Source organism: Eschscholzia californica, unplaced genomic scaffold (assembly GCF_041429995.1).
Source record: "Eschscholzia californica isolate CP2 unplaced genomic scaffold, dmEscCali1.0.p SCAF_2, whole genome shotgun sequence".
Classification (NCBI taxonomy): Eukaryota; Viridiplantae; Streptophyta; class Magnoliopsida; order Ranunculales; family Papaveraceae; genus Eschscholzia; species Eschscholzia californica.
The window spans coordinates 23,882,407-23,896,549 of NW_028238309.1; the positions used below are offsets into that span (position 1 = coordinate 23,882,407).

General features: G+C 38.7%; 1 pseudogene; it reads left to right on the forward strand.

Annotated features, from left to right (window-relative positions):
- Positions 1-6,493: 6,493 nt before the first annotated feature.
- LOC147557042 (pentatricopeptide repeat-containing protein At2g25580-like) lies at positions 6,494-7,373 on the forward strand (annotated as a pseudogene).
- Positions 7,374-14,143: the final 6,770 nt, after the last annotated feature.

Genomic DNA, 14,143 nt, shown 5'->3' on the forward strand with positions numbered 1-14,143 from the left:
GAGCACAGTTGCAGACTCTACCACTGAAGCAGAATACCTAGCGGCCTCGGAAGCTGCATGGAAGAGGGCGTGACTCTCTATTGTGACAACAACGGAGCAATAGCCCAAGCCAAGGAACCAAGAGCGCACCAAAAATCCAAACATATCCAAAGGAAGTACCACTTGATTAGAGAAATCATAGAAAGAAAAGATGTGGTAATTTGCAAGGTTCATACGGATGATAACGTTGCAGATCCGTTGACCAAACCGTTACCTCAACCCAAACATGATTCACACATGAGGGACATTGGTATAAAGCGCATTGGGGAATGGCAACAAATGTAATTTGGATTCATAAAAGAGTTTATGTGCCTAATTACTTACATTCGATAAATAAAATAAAAGAAATTTTATTTTGTCCTTAGAATTTGGTTTGGTATTTTAAGAGACAGTCCACACGATAAAGAAAACGCTCCGAGTAGGCTTGTTAGATACGTGATCTGATGAATGAAACCCTACTAAGTGAACTTGGAGTGATTCATTATCAATTCCCTAGTCCAGGTCATTGCATGGACAACAATGACTCACGAAGACTAGTACGGGAGTCGATGGGATAGCGCAGTTTCATGGGCTATAGGAATAGTGTATTCGATTCGACTACGTGAGTGCATAATAGGGATTATACACTGGAATAACCCTCAACATGAGAAGTTCATCCAAAGAATGATGAAATCGTCAAACTTCTCATAAAGACAAGATTGAAGAGATTCCTCAAAACATGAGTGCTCAGCTCATCTTATGTAAGGAATGTTTGACTTTGGTTCCGTTAAACGCCGCGCCGTAAAAGGAGGTTATAAAGGCGGATACTGGGAAGGACAGGATAGACATGAAGTTGAGTGGGAGCGCAAGAATGGATTATGTCCTCCTAACCATGTTAGGATGCAGTGTCCTCGGGCCACTTGACGAGCAGCAACTGAAAATGCATGGCCGTGCTCAAATGGATTAAAAGTTAATCATTTGTTTAGACAGTTGTACTCGAGATCAAGAAAGTCTGAATGACGTGACGTATCAGATGGGATACTAAGTGACATGGGAATCGAGCATTGTACTTGTTCTAAGTCCAAGTGGGAGTCTGAAGGAGTTGAAGGAGATGTCCTTCGACCAAGGTGACAATGCGAACAATTTGTCGGATAGGACAATTGATGTGGAAGATCATAAAGTCCGATTGATTTAGGGATCGTAGAGTTGTAGCTAGAGACCAACTACGATCGTCGAATTACGAAGTAATTCGCGGCTAACTTCGATCGGATCCTACAACGGGTTACACATAAGAGTGACAAATTGATCTAGGATATGACTAGTGGGAGTGAGATATAATCATGGGAGTGTCCCATAAACATATCTCATAGGCCTAAAAAGGAATTAGGCAAAGATAGTACAAAAAGGCCAAAAACAGGGTTTTTGGGCCTAGGCCGATTCGGGCACTTTTAGGGCTCGGATTGGGCTGATTTTTGGAGGAACGTTTCCTTATGTTATGAACATTAAATATGCCAATTTTGGCTGGGTTTGGACGTCATCTCCTTAGGGAATTGAGAAAATACCAATAGTTGCTATTTTCGACTATTTCCCTAAATCTTATTCTAAAGGGTGTTTTAGGAAACCTAAAAGGAGGTGGATTCTTATTAGGGTTCTATATAAACACTCTTAGGGCAGAGAATAAGGTGTGGAATTTCTCTCTAAGCTTTCTTACTCTACCACATCAAGTAGAGAGGAGAAAGTGAGCTAATTCCCATTAACTATCTATCTAGTCAAGAAGAAAGGAGTTCTTCTTCCAACCACCATTGGTGTGCTAGCTATACAACAAGGTGGGAGATCAAATTGATTGCTCGTGTCCAAAGTAGAGGAGCTACACTTGAAGCTCTTGGTCTTCTTATAAGCAATTGGAAAGGTTCGAGGGAAAACTAGCGAATAAGGTATTTATCTTTCTAGTTTTAATTAATGATTATCATAGGTTTATGCATGTGATCCTGGGAATACTAGTGTAGACATTAGATGTCTTAATTCCGCTATAAACACTAGTAGAAGGGTGTAAAACCCAACATCAACTCCTTCACGAAGAACTTCAAATTTAATTGGCTACCTATATTTCAAGAGTCACCACACATGTAGAAAAATGTGATGGTGCGTCTAGCTTGCTGAAAGAAGAGAGGGAACCGAGTGATTTTGTAGCCGACGACGTGATGGAGGTAAATAGTTGATTAATTAACTTCTATCTTTATTTCATTTTGTTTTTGGTAGCATTGTGTGATTAAACTTTTTTGTGGTTTAGGAAGCTAAGAAAGACGAGTCTGGGGAGATTGTGCGTGAGGCTAGCAGAGAGGTGCGAGAGAATTCAGAGAATCCAGGGAATTAAGAGGATTCAGAGAATTCAAAGGAAAACATGTACTCAACCTTTAGCGATGTATTTGTGGTATCAGACGATGATATAGATGCAGTTGCAGACCGTAAGGTTGAGGCAGTTGAGAAGGTCCTCGAACAATATGACTTTAGCGACGGTCAAAAAAGGTTGAAAAGACGTAGAGGGGAGATAAATCCATATCATGAATTGCAAAAGTACACCCCCAAGGACTTCGTCGGGTTATTTAATTGGATCGTTAATTGGAAGAAAAGAGTGTAAGTCTCACTACATTTCATATCGTCTTTATCGTCGTCTAATATTTTGTCAAAGAAATTCATTTAATGAACATTTATATCTATTATATAGGTCGAGAGTTCCAGTTAATCTTGGTCAAAATATTGTCAAGCCAAAATGGTTTAAAGATTTGTGGATGAAGGGACAGTGGCTAAATAACAAGGTTAGTTTTTTGCATTCAGTTTATTTGTGTTGTGAGGGCATAACATATCGATAGTGTAACGCCACCTAATAAATTATCTTTGGACAATAGCATATAGATGCTGTGCTCCACTACTTCAGGCAACGCAGAGATTGCAACCCAGAGAGGTACGGGTTGGACTGGACCACTGGCGATTGCCTTTTTTCGGTAAGTGTTTCTACACTTTATCGTCTTTATTGTATTTTACTTTTCAGTGAAAGGGTCATAGAACTAAGAGTATCATTTCATATAAACTTGTAGCATCATTTGTGGAGATGTGCGGAACGAGGCAATTTTAAGACTGACCCTCTTAAGGGTTCAAACATGCATCACAAATATGTGTCAGGTTCACTACCAAAAGCGACAAAGCCTTGGAAGGAAGTTCAAATAGTGTATATGCCTTTGTTTGTTAATAGTAACCACTGGGAACTTGTTGTCGTTGACATAGTTAAGAAAAAAAATAACTATATATGATTCTTTAAGTGGTAACCGTCCAACAACACGACATTGTTCATTCCTTGGTCGTATTATGCCCTGGGTGGTAAGTGATGGATCGTCTAAAAAAGCGTGGGCAGTGACGAGTAAAACCAGCATACCTCAACAACGCAACATGTGAGCTAGTAATATGTTTATTTCGTCCTTTCGAAGCACACAGTGTTTCCTTTGTAAATAGTTTAGAAATAATATTTTGTTTGTTGATTTTTTGTAGCAGTGATTGTGGGTTGTACGTTTTGAAGTTTATTGAATGTTTGACGAAGGGCGAAGAACTTTCTAATTGGACCGAGTCTGATATCATCGAGTTCCGTCAGAGATTGTGTGTCCAATTATTTAACTATATGTAACTTTATATTAAATGCGTGTCCAATTAATTAACTATGTAACTTTATCTTACATTGTTGAGAAATATGTAATTTAGACATGACCCAAAAATATCATGTTGACCGTTGTACTCCGGATGTGTGTCTTGTCCCCTCAACTCAGGGTGTCTGTCTTGTTAAATCAACCCAGTCACTATGTGTTGTCTATTCAACCCTGTAAAAGTTGTATTGTCCACTCAACTCTGGTTGAGTTGTCATGTCCGCTCAACCCAGTCTGTCTTAAAGCAAGAGATTTAAAATCCCCAAATTTGATGGTAAACCCTTAAGGTGACAAACTTTTTGTGATTCCCAACAGGTTAAATGTCGTCATTTCGACCGTTCAACTCCGGATGCGTGTCTTTTTCCTCTCAACCCATGTTGTATGTCTTGTTTAATCAAAGCAGACACTATGTCTTGTTCCCTCAAGTCTGCAAAAGTTGTCTTGTCCAGTCAACCCTGCAAAAGTAGCCTTGTCCACTCAACCCAGAGTGTCTTATTGAACCCTCCCCTATAAAAGTGTTGTGGCATTGAGAGGGTGTTGCAGAGTATCAGTAAGAGATTATAAATATACCTTGATGCTCGAGCGTTCCCATTGAGTAAAGATGTCTGGTTCATCGTCGTATTTTTGTTTGGTCTGTAATCGTTCCGGGCATTCCATGAGCGAGTGTGGATGGAGTAGGTGTTATTGTCCGATCGATTGTCATGATTGTCTAAGCTTGAGTTATGCAGACGGAGTTGGTGGAAGAGGTGGAAGTGCAACTATTTTGACTGGGTTTCAGACTATATCGATCGTTTGGCAAAGGTTAGTTTATTAGGTTACGATTGTGGTTATATGTATATATAAATTTTATTCCAAATGTAACATAACAAGTATGTTCAATTTATTCAGGAGGTCGCTGAAACACCATGCCCTGTTTGCGATGAGATTGGACACGATCATAATATATGTCCGGGAGTCGAGCCTAAAGACGAACGTCCAACGTATTATTCGGGGGAGAGTGATTCAGATTAATATTTGGGATCCCAATGTTTTATTACGAATATTAGAATTCCCTAAAAAGTATAATTATGTATGTTATTTCTATGAAACGACATCTACTTTGATTCATGGAGTACGTTTTTTTGATTGAAATTCGTCAAAATTATTTTGTAACTAAATGCTATAACTGACATAATTTATCGACCGAAGGCCGTTAGCCATTACGTAAAGATAGAAACGATTGGTTACCGTTATTTATTTGTTAGCCAACGCCGTTAGCAAACGCCGGTCGAACCACAAATTGTGGAGAAGATGACCATCTAATCCGAGTGTGCCTAGCGTAATTTGGTCGGGCGCCTTTAACCCTCCAAAAATATTTCCCTCCAAAAGCTTAAAAAAGTATCAACTTCTAAAAACCCCCTAACTTCTCTTCTCTGAAAAAATCCCCAAATTCTAAAAACCTAAACTCATTTTCAGTTTTAACCAACCCTAAACCGAGATTCTCTACAAAAAACCCTACTCATCTCTTCACCTTCATCAATCTTCTCTTCTACTGAACCTTCTTCTCCCCCCATACCGAATTTCATCTTCCAGTTTCGGTTTTCTCACTCTAGAAAATCGAAAATACATCAATAGTTGTATTTGAGCCGATTTATCTTGCTCCTCTACATACATAAGTTGGAAAAATTCGTTTGTGTTGCTTGTGGTCGATTTAGGTGACAATCAAAGCAAGGTTAAGAGTCATTTTTTTTCAAATTTGTGAAGAGATTAATAATCCAAAAATTTGAAGGTAAACCCTAAAACCAACCAAGTTTGTGTCATTTTTTTGATTTTTTGATTTGTTATTGTTACTCTTAATAGACTTAGGTTAGGTTTTATTTCTGTTTGAATAATGAAATTTAATCGAATTTTACTACACTTGAATATTGTTGTCATTAAATTTGTTATGGTTACTCTTAATAGACTTAGGTTAGGTTCTATTTAATCATCAAACAATGACTTGAATATTGAAATCTTCAAATTTGTTAAGTTATTTGTCGGTTTTTATGTCTTCATACGGGGTTCGACATATTCCAGTCGTATTGAACTACTATTATTTGTTTGCATCAACTATATCTTATTAATACTTTCTTCTACTATGTAAAGTCATGGAACCCCGTATTCGTCCCACCACGAGCGTGCGAAAAAGGAAAGAAGACGCCCGAAAAGGTACGGGAGAAGGAAGTAAACAATCGAAGAAACAAAAAAGGGCTCCACATGAAGGTCCTTTTCCCGGAGGTCCCGTCGATAGAAAACTTCTCGTAAATTACGGGGACCACATAGCGAGAGACATTTGGGACGGGAAGGTAACAAACTACCTAACTTGGTGTGTTGAACACATAGCTTATTTATTTCATTTGGTTTGGGGTGAGAAATTTGTATAGGAACATCGTTTATTGCGGTTGCACAACCACGCTTCTTGCACACAGATTGGGGCCCCCAGACACGTGCAAAGTAATGATACGGAGAAGAAAAATCATGTCTGGGACCTAGACAAAGAATGCATTGATGTTCGTAATCGCGTCGAGCAAAGTGCCACATGCAAATAGCTCGACACTTATATCAGAAGCTAGTCCGTGTAATCATCACGGCTTTTAGTGAGAGGTAGCAACCAGACACAAACACATTTCATTTACCCTTCGGGGAAATGACAATCACTTTAGAAGACGTGCACAAGATAACGGGACTCCCGATTGAACGAAATTCCATGACAATGGAAAAGAGGGAGTTTGATGACGTCGCTCTTCTAAAGGAAGGATTTGGGATACCATGATAATTGGGCTCACAAAAAATGGACTTGGGGAAGATGCCATTGATCTGTTCACTCAGTTCAAGGAAGTAGGACTTAAACCAGACGGTCAAATGTTTTTTCGGGGTTTTCTCTGCTTGTACCGCCCTTTGTGACATTAGCGAAGGACTTTTGCACTTTGAAACAATGAGCCAGGTTTTCGATATTGTTCCCACAATGGATCACTATGTGTCGGTTGTGGAGATGTTAGGAAATACAGGATATATAGATGAAGCTTTGGAATTCATTGAAAGGATGCCAATGGAACCAAGTATTGATGTTTGGGAAACCTTGATGAATCTTTGCAGAACTCATGGTAACTTAGAACTTGGGGATCGTTGTGCTGAAATTGTTGAAAACTTAGACCCCTCTCGCCTAAACGATCAGTCAAAAGCTGGTTTTCTGCCAGTAAAAGCCTCAGATGTTGCAAAAGCGGAAGAGAAGAAAAAAAGTCAGAATCCTCTAGAAATTAGAAATAAGATCGTCGAGTATAGGGCCGGAGACACCTCCGGCCCTCAGAAGGACGAAGTTTACGCACAGCTGAGGAGAATGAATGCACAAATGAGAGAAGTCGGTTATGTACCTGAAACTAAATTCGTTTTACACGATATAGATGAAGAAAGTAAAGAAGAAGCCCTTCTTGCTCACAGTAAAAGATTGGCAGTCTCATATGGCCTGATATCTAGCTCTGCCCGTTCTCCGATGCGAATAATCAAAGAATCTTAGAGTATGTGGGGATTGTCATAAGGCTTTGAAAATCATATAAAAGATCGTCGGGAGAGAACTCATTATCCGAGATGCCAAAAGGTTTCACCATTTCAGGAATGGGTTATGTTCATTGCAATGATTACTGGTAACCGGTTAACGATAGAATCAAAGGTTTCATCTTCTGATAGGATATTTCCTAAAAATTTTGGTCGGAGCGAATTAGGTACGTATTGTTTCTTTTATGATAATCAACATGTGTCATCGTAGCACACAATTTGATATTTTATCGTTATTTATGACTAGAAGAACTATTTGAAACTTCAATGTATGATTAAACATGAAGGAAATCTTTGTTCAGTTAGATTTTTTTTTTTTGAATAAGGTGATTCAATTATAAAGAAAGAGGGACGAATTATGTACAAGCCAAAGCGGCGAAAACGAAAAAAGAAAGAGGGAAAAAACAAAGAAACAAAACAACGAAAGCAAAAACTGCCCCTAACGATATTACATCGATGATATGAAAGCCCCCCAATTCCCCACTATGTCCGAAAACGACCTATATTTAACCCTCGGATTGTTTCGGCTCCAATGAAAGACAAGACACTTAGCTGAAAAAATTATATCGTCCACAGTTCCCGGCTTGTCGGAGAAGATGACTGAGTTCCTAGAGTTCCAAAGTGCCCAAAGAACAGCCTTAGGGATCGTGTTTATGATCGGATTTCTCCCTTTTAGCCCCCCCCAAGTTGCCAAGAGGTGTACAACTGAAGCTGGGGTAGCCCACGACACCCCCAAAGAGGCTATGAAATACCGCCATACATTGTACGATATCTCACAGTGAATAAAAAGGTGCGAGCTTGACTCCTCATCTTTCTTGCACATCGGACACCTGTTGGGGGGTGGAACATCCATGCTTTCTCAACAAGTCAATAGTAGGAACCCGCTCTAAACACGCCGCCCAAAGAAAGAAAGAGACCCTCTGAGGAACGTTCCATCTCCATACATCCAAGTAAACCTTAGACTATCGGCCAGAGAAGTTAGACAAGACTTCATAGCAAGACTTAACGGAGAGTTCCTTATTCTTCGAATTCATCCATTCCTTCGCGTCCGCGGCGTTGGATAATGAAAAGCTACCCAGACAAGACATTAATCGATTGAAGTCATCAACTTCCCAATCTCTTAGACTGCGTCTCAACGGAATTGACCAAACCCCTCCCACGGAATCAAAGAATTCGGTTATCATCCCGTCCTTGTTTATACAAATTCGAAATAAGATAGGAAAAGCCACACATAGAGGTTGTTCTACTAACCACGTGTCCTGCCAGAACTTAGTATAAGCACCCGAGCTGACCTTGATCCTCGTCTTAGAGTAAAACGAATCCCAGCGCTTAAAAATTCCTTTCCAAACCCGAGCAGCCGTATGTTCCTTTAGGAGGATGAGAAATCCATCCGCCACTAGCTTCCCCGTACTTTTGCCCGATGACAATCCTCCAAAGCCTATTCCTCTCGATCCCGAATCGCCACAACCACTTGGATAAAAGGGCGTCATTCATAACTCTGAGATTTTTGATTCCTAAACCTCCCATCGACTTCGGTCTACAAATCAATTCCCAAGCCGCCCAGTGGATTTTCTTCACCTCTTCTCCCGAATTCCACAGGAAGTTTTTGAAGTTCTTCTCTATTTGTGAAACCACGCCGATGGGCATCGAGAAGAGGGAAAGAAAGTAAACAGGAAGAGCTGAAAGGACGGCCATAATCAAAGTAACCTTACCTCCACGGGACAGCGTCTTAGCTTTCCATGAAGAAAGTTTCACCGATACTCTCTCCAAAATTGGATCCCATAGCTTTTTCGATTTGTATCCGTGGCCTAAAGGTAGCCCGAGATAAGAAATAGGCAGGGACCCTTTAGTACACCCGAACAACCTAGCTAGGCTGTCAAGCTCCTCTACCTCGCCCACCTCGATCACTTGGCTTTTAGAGAAATTAATCTTCAGACCTGAGGCTGCCTCGTACCAAATTAATATATCCTTGAGTTTCAAGATTTGGGTTCAGTTAGATTTTTGTGTACTTCAAAGTGAGAAGGTATATGTAAGATCTGAATATTTGTTTGGGGGAAATTTTAATAAGGTTTAGTTAGATTAGGTTTTCGCTTCTGCAGTAGTTTGAAGATTGAACTTGAAACCATATTTCAAAGTGATGAAACAAGAAAAACCCATATTTCACTTCGAACCCTGAAAGAAAAAGTCTTAACCAAAGGGAGTGAAAATAAATTTAGTTTCCTAGACGTATCTGAGCTGAAGAAAACTTTAAGTAGGGTTATTTAGACATTGACTCCCTTATATTTTAGCGATTACACTCCAAAATAAAAGTACTTGTGGCGGTTACTCCCGTTCTCGATTTTTCTGTCAAATATCAGTTACAGGTAAAAAAAAACAAAAAAACCTGTAACTGATATTTGACAGAAAAAAAATTACAAAAAAAAACAAAAAAAGAATAGGTTTCCAAAGAAAACTCAGATACGAGTAAATTCAATTTCTTCATTTTTGTCAGCGACCCAAAATTTCGGCCAATTAGCTGTTTAAAACGATGGATATTTTCGGCCCCATATTTATCTCTCATGAAAAATTTCGGTGAAAGTCACAGTTTTTTCTTTTCGCAATGTTCTTTTTATATAATTAGATTTTTAAATTTTAAAAATGAATATCAAACACTTTCAACTCATATGTAAATAACCTATAAATGTTTGCACTTATTACATGAAAAATACAATGAATAAACGGCCAAACAGAAAAAAAGATGAAAAATATACGATAACGAAAAAAAGATTAATTTTCGACAGTATGTACTTCCCACAATAAAAAGAATCTTCCTCTAGTAGAATTTCTATCTCTCTCTAGTAGAAGCCAATCAATTACTAATATCTTTATGACGGTCAAGAAGCAATTTTTGTTGGAATGAAATCGACAATTACTAATAATATTAGAAACTATTGGAAGTCATGTTGGACTTAGAATCCTTGCCAAATTGGGATTGCTTCTATTACTATATTTATTTATAGAAACACCCTTAACAAATTCTTTCCACAATTAGAAAACTTCCCTGTTCTAGTAATTTTGAGAGTTTTAATTCCTAATTAACAATGTTTGAAGTTGGTGAATTTTCAAGTAATATGACGATGATGATTATGGGGAGGCTAATTTCTTATTCCGACGAAAAATTAGAGAAGAAAGTAGAAGAATTCAGCCAAACAGGATCACCCAAACGCTTATTATTTTGGTTCGAGAATAATATGAGAAAACTTCGTAAAAGCAGACATACTGATGACATTGCTTATTATCGAAGAATTATAGAAAGAAGTGAAGTTGATTTTGATGAAGATGATCATCATCTTGACTCGACACTAAATCAAGAACACCCAGAGATTCAACAGCAAGAAGAGACGACGACCAACAAGAAGAAGAAGAAGAAGAAGAAGGGGAAAAGAACAACAGTGGCCACAGAAGAAGCAGGGGAAGCGGCAGAGATGCCTGTAGAGATGGAACAAGTAATAATGAGTCAACTCCAAGGGAGAGAGTTGTAATGGCTGGGAGATAAGATTCTTACTAAGAGTGATGTAGATCCCCATCAATCTAGGATCTTTCTCCCCCTGTTGTGCAAACGGACTCGATTCATATTTAACAGAGAACGAAAAACATGAAGTTGAATCAAAGAGAGAGGAGGAAGTCGACATCAAAGACGAGGTGGAAGTTGTTTTGATGAGCGGTGATAAAAGGAAGAAGAAGAAAGCAGCAACAACAGGGAAGGGTAATACAAATATTCAGATAGGAAAGAGTGTGATGGTGGTTGATGGAGAAGGTAAAAAATGGAATGTCGACTTAAGAATATGGGCACGGGATACTTTGAATAAATATGTATTTACTAAGCGGTGGAAGGAGATGGTTGCGGCATTGAAAATGAAAGAGAGAGATAAAGTTCAATTACGGTGCTTCAGAGTAACTAAACCTGACAACAATGAACATCAGAGACTCTATTTCGCACTTAACGTCCAAAAAATTCACCAAATTAAACTAACATAGATTATTACTTCTTATTCTCATCTATTTCAATTTTTACACTTACCATTATTAGTAGTATTCCATTAATTATTCTTGGTTGATATAGCATTGTTCTTTTTTAGCATATTCTTAAGTTTGGTGCTCATCTTCTCTCGTTACATTCGACTTTATCCTAATGACATGTATGCAAGCTTACCCTCATCGAGAAACAACTATTATAATGAAGTCAACAAAAATCTAACCTCTCCAGTCCAGCAAGATAATACCCAAAACATTGTTTCTATGAAAGGCAGAGACTCAACAAAAAACACGGTATAAATCATGTGCATACTAATCTCACCATCAAATAGCTTGTTCAATGCAACAATATGTCCGTCCGACAAGTCCATAACATGAATATAATCACGAACCTGAAAGGAAACAATGAACATCATGTTGGAACCGGAGCCAATTTTGGCTCGACCCGACTCGTCAAACTCAGAAACGGAATGCGTCATTGCGTTTGTCTCGTCGAGCTCTTCAATTTAGAGCCAAGAATCACTCAAATCCGATTCCAGATGAATGAGAAATTCAAGATTAAAGTTTAGACGAAATTCGATTGAAATAGGTACTAAAACGTCAAAAGGGACAATAGCATATAGATGCTGTGCTCCACTACTTCAGGCAACGCAGAGATTGCAACCCAGAGAGGTACGGGTTGGACTGGACCACTAGCGATTGCCTTTTTTTGGTAAGTGTTTCTACACTTTATCGTCTTTATTGTATTTTACTTTTCAGTGAAAGGGTCATAGAACTAAGAGTATCATTTCATATAAACTTGTAGCATCATTTGTGGAGATGTGCGGAACGAGGCAATTTTAAGACTGACCCTCTTAAGGGTTCAAACATGCATCACAAATATGTGTCAGGTTCACTACCAAAAGCGACAAAGCCTTGGAAGGAAGTTCAAATAGTGTATATGCCTTTGTTTGTTAATAGTAACCACTGGGTACTTGTTGTCGTTGACATAGTTAAGAAAAAAAATATCTATATATGATTCTTTAAGTGGTAACCGTCCAACAACACGACATTGTTCATTCCTTGGTCGTATTATGCCCTGGGTGGTAAGTGATGGATCGTCTAAAAAAGCGTGGGCAGTGACGAGTAAAACCAGCATACCTCAACAACGCAACAGGTGAGCTAGTAATATGTTTATTTCGTCCTTTCGAAGCACACAGTGTTTCCTTTGTAAATAGTTTAGAAATAATATTTTGTTTGTTGATTTTTTGTAGCAGTGATTGTGGGTTGTACGTTTTGAAGTTTATTGAATGTTTGACGAAGGGCGAAGAACTCTCTAATTGGACCGAGTCTGATATCATCGAGTTCCGTCAGAGATTGTGTGTCCAATTATTTAATTATATGTAACTTTATATTAAATGCATGTCCAATTAATTAACTATGTAACTTTATACTAAATTGTTGAGAAATATGTAATTTAGACATGACCCAAAAATATCATGTTGACCGTTGTACTCCGGATGTGTGTCTTGTCCCCTCAACTCAGGGTGTCTGTCTTGTTAAATCAACCCAGTCACTATGTGTTGTCTCTTCAACCCTGGAAAAGTTGTATTGTCTGCTCAACTCTGGTTGAGTTGTCATGTCCGCTCAACCCAGTCTGTCTTAAAGCAAGAGATTTAAAATCCCCAAATTTGATGGTAAACCCTTAAAGTGACAAACTTTTTGTGATTCCCAACAGGTTAAATGTCGTCATTTCGACCGTTCAACTCCGGATGCGTGTCTTTTTCCTCTCAACCCATGTTGTATGTCTTGTTTAATCAAAGCAGACACTATGTCTTGTTCCCTCAAGTCTGCAAAAGTTGTCTTGTCCAGTCAACCCTGCAAAACTAGCCTTGTCCACTCAACCCAGAGTGTCTTATTAAACCCTCCCCTATAAAAGTGTTGTGGCATTGAGAGGGTGTTGCAGAGTATCAGTAAGAGATTATAAATATACCTTGTTGCTCGAGCGTTCCCATTGAGTAAAGATGTCTGGTTCATCGTCGTATTTTTGTTTTGTCTGTAATCGTTCCGGGCATTCCATGAGCGAGTGTGGATGGAGTAGGTGTTATTGTCCGAACGATTGTCATGATTATCTAAGCTTGAGTTATGCAGACGGAGTTGGTGGAAGAGGTGGAAGTGCAACTATTTTGACTGGGTTTCAGACTATATCGATCGTTTGGCAAAGGTTAGTTTATTAGGTTACGATTGTGGTTATATGTATATATAAATTTTATTCCAAATGTAACATAACAAGTATGTTCAATTTATTCAGGAGGTCGCTGAAACACCATGCCCTGTTTGCGATGAGGTTGGACACGATCATAATATATGTCTGGGAGTCGAGCCTAAAGACGAACGTCCAACGTATTATTCGGGGGAGAGTGATTCAGATTAATATTTAAGATCCCAATGTTTTATTACGAATATTAGAATTCCCTAAAAAGTATAATTATGTATGTTATTTCTATGAAACGACATCTACTTTGATTCATGGAGTACGTTTTTTTGATTGGAATTCGTCAAAATTATTTTGTAACTAAATGCTATAACTGACATAATTTATCGACCGAAGGCCGTTAGCCATTACGTAAAGATAGAAGCGATTGGTTACCGTTATTTGTTTGTAAGCCAACGCCGTTAGCAAACGTCGGTCGAACCACAAATTGTGGAGAAGATGACCATCTAATCCGAGTGTGCCTAGCGTAATTTGGTCGGGTGCCTTTGACTCTCCAAAAATATTTCCCTCCAAAAGCTTAAAAAAGTATCAACTTCTAAAAACCCCCTAACTTCTCTTCTCTGAAAAAATCCCCAAATTCTAAAAACCTAAACTC